This window comes from Octodon degus, unplaced genomic scaffold, assembly GCF_000260255.1.
Source record: "Octodon degus isolate 3935 unplaced genomic scaffold, OctDeg1.0 scaffold00017, whole genome shotgun sequence".
Taxonomy (NCBI): domain Eukaryota; kingdom Metazoa; phylum Chordata; class Mammalia; order Rodentia; family Octodontidae; genus Octodon; species Octodon degus.
The window spans coordinates 13,670,390-13,673,936 of record NW_004524593.1 but is presented as its reverse complement, the minus strand read 5'-3'; positions in this window follow the sequence as shown (position 1 = coordinate 13,673,936).

The following is a 3,547-nucleotide window of genomic DNA, read 5'->3' as shown; positions in this document are numbered from 1 at the left end:
TAAATGGCAACCACTAGCATGGATGATCCTCAGGACAACTCGGACACGAGTGAGCCCCAGAGAGGCTTTAGCCAGGGTCTGTGGAGGGTGGTCGTGGTTCATGTCACACTCCCAGCCTTTGGGGAGGTTTCTCCGGTGCTGGGCAGTTGGGCTTTGCTCTTGTCTGGTGTCTAGCACTCAGCAGGTCCCAAGTGGTGAGCCTGGCCGCCCAGGTAAGACCCACAGAGGCCTGGGTGCTGGGCTGCGGTGTGAGGGAGATACTGTTCCATGGGCTGCTCTGCTGAGGAACCTGGGGCACCCTCAGGATTGGGGGCATCTGTGAAATAAGTGAACAGTGCCAGGACACCTGCAGCACATTTTTTTTGGAAGAGTACAAAAAAGGAGGTTTAGGGGAGCTTGGGCCAGGGCCAGGGAAGGACGGGAATCGTGATACGTGGAAGACCTTGGGGGAGAACCCCGGATAGTGGGCAGTGGGTAGCAAGAGACGGCCTGCTCCATGGCCCATGCCTCCAGTGCCCCTCCTGGCCTGGATGGCTTCCCTGCCTCCCATCAGCCATAAGAGGCTGGGCTTCCCACTCATGAGGACGACTTTGGGATGCGCTGGATGGCCTACAGTCTGCTGCGGGAAGGGAAAACAGGATCACAAGAAGGACAAGCCAACAACGTCTCACACCAGGGAAAGTCTTTCTCTGGCCTGGGGGTGCGGGCTCAGGAGTGTTTGTGCAATGCATCCCCGTGTGCTCACAGGTTCAGAGAACGTTCGAGCTGCGCAGAGCTTCGGTCCAACCCTCCTGTAGGACACCACACACCTAAAGCAAAACACTTTGAGTGCTGGGGGATTGAGTCCAGGTCGTCCTTATGCATGCTAGGTAAGCACTTCACTGCTGAGCTACGTCCCCAGCCCAGCGCTTCCTTACTGTAATAGCCATCTATGTAGCTTTTTTCCCTTGAGTCTGTCTCAGACCTATGCAACCCCTCCCTCATAGTGCTGTCCTTCAGTCTGTACAGAACACAGGTCCAGTCCTGCCACACACACCCAACCACCTGGAGAGACTTTAGAGGTTTCCTTGTGTTCTCAGGGTAAAGACAAAACTCATGGACCTGACTTCCCGCTGCTTCTGGCTCAAGATGCTAACTCTCCCTTCCTGCACTTGCACCGCAATGTCCTCTGCTTTGTTCCTGGCCGTACCCTCTCCAGCTGCCCTGTCCTTCCCTCTGTGTCTCCCTCGGCTGAGATCCTCCCCTCCCCTCCCCTTCTCTCTCCCCTCCTCATTGTCCTTGAGCTTCCAGGGCATAGCACACGCAGGAATCCAAGCTTGGTAACTGGTAGAACCAGGGCCTGGACTGGCCCAGCCAGCCATGTTCCCACCCCAGTAGGAGGGCCCGGGGCCCTGACTCAGCTGTAAGGATCATGGGGAGCTGAATTCTCCCAGCTGGTGGGAGAAGTCACATCTGGACAGGGAACATCTGTCAGTTTCTTTCAGGGCACAGCGTGGTGAGCTCCTTAGTGTGAGTTACCACTTAGCTATCACCTAGCTGGCCAGCTCCAGCTCTGCCTTGCCACCTGTCACCCCAGCTTCTGTGGTCCTGGCTCTTGTTGGTCACCTCACCCAGCTCCTTAGGTACCTCACCCAGGAGTGACAAGGGCCCCTTCTCACTGGCCAGCCCCTTGTCTGCCTGGAGGCCACCATCAGGTGCTACTGGTGCTCAAGGCCTGCATCCCACACTCTCTCTGTGAGCAGGTAGGTAGAAAGCAAGACCTGAGGAGTCAGGGCTGGGAGCCCCATACCTGGCTGGGCACGCGGGATGGGTGTGTAGGTCGGAATCACACCCTGCTCAATGAGCCAGGAATTGTCCCAGCACTTGCTTGTAATCCCAGCACTCAAGAAGCTGAGGCAGGTGGAAGCATTTGAGTTGAAGAGAAGCCTGGGCTGTACAGTGAGCTCAAGTTCAGCCCGAAGTGCACATTGAAACCCTGCCCCAAAACAAAACACAATCCAGGAGCTGAGAGAAACTGGGCACAGCCGTGAGGTCATGGGGTTCAGTGAGCCATAGGGGTGAAGCCCTGGCTCCGTACTTCCTCCCCTGCAGCGCACCCCTCCCCCACTCTGGGACTTCCTGCTCCGCGCTATGCAAAGCTCTGGCTGTAGTAAGGGAGTCCTGAAGTGGGTTGGCAGTACCCGGACAGGGCGTCCACAGGGGCTTTCATGATTTTTCTGCTGACTTTGAGGAGGAGTACCATGTTTTCAGGCCTGGGATCAATCTCCAGACTTTTCACGTGCCAAGCTGTGCTACACCCCACCCCAAGGAAGGTCTGAGAGCCCGCTGAAGGGATGCTCCGTGTAAGGCGGTGTCTCCCAACCTGCACACTTTAGCCCTCGGCTCCAGCCTGCATGGTGACCATCAGCGCCACTTACAGCGAGGAGCAGGTGAACAATGGGCCCAACTCAGTGCCACCTGGAAGAGTACAGCGTCGGGGACTCATATCCCACACCCAGGACCCCTGCTTCTGCTGCAGTGACCACGGCTGGTCTCTGTCACCTACCAGAGCCCCCAGCTTCTTCTTGGGGCTCAGTGAAGCCAGCTTGGGGGAACACACAGCAAGAGAGGACCCTGTGGGCTGCCTTGGCAGCCTCCTCTGTGGCCTGAGCCTCTGTGGTTGCTGTGGCCCTCGACCTCCCGGAGGAAGGACAGACAACGGTATTTTGCAAAGTGTCATCAGATTCTTTTCCTGTTTTTTTTTCCTTTTCTGGTAGTGGGAATTGAACCTAGCTTTTCTACCTTGAGCTAAATCCCCAAACCTTTTGTAATTTTTGTTTTGGTTTGTTTTGAAACAGGGTCTCACTTGGTTTGCTAGACTGTGCTGGGCCTTGTGACTTTCCTGCTTCAGCCTCTCAGAGGGCTAGGATCACTGTCAGTTCATTATCAGACCTTTCTCAGACAAGGGCTGGGCCTCCTGGACTTGGCACCTTGAATAACCAAGCGGCCCGCCTTCCACAACAGCATGTGTGTGTGTGTGTGTGTGTGTGTGTGTGTGTGTGACCTCAGCAGGGAGGGTTTACGAACCCCAGCCTGCTGCCCAGGTGGCCCCTGCTGTGGGGGTGGGAGGCCCGCGGCCACTGAGCAGGTAGCACCGCAGCCCAGCTCTCCGCACCTCTGTGACCCCCCAACTGCCCCGTTAACCTGCAGACTAATGATTAATCTCTCCTTCCCGGCATGAGACACCCACAGCCCTGCCAGAGACCTCGGCCAGGCTGTGCCCTTGGGAAGGGCACCAGCCAGGGCAAGAGTCATGCCAGGTCCTTAGGTGACACCCGGACAGGGAAGGATTTAGCTTGAGCCTTCCTCTCCCTTGGTGCCCAGGGTGGTGCGCTTAGCAAATGCCAAGGCCGCGGTCATGTCGATGATCGACCTCCTCCTGCCCACTTCACAGGCAGGCGGGCGGGCGGAGCAGGGGCTCGGGTCACCCCGCCGCCTCTGGAATCTGGAGACACTGGCTGCAACCCAACTACTGACTTCGCACCTTCGTCAGTGCCGCCCCCCCCCC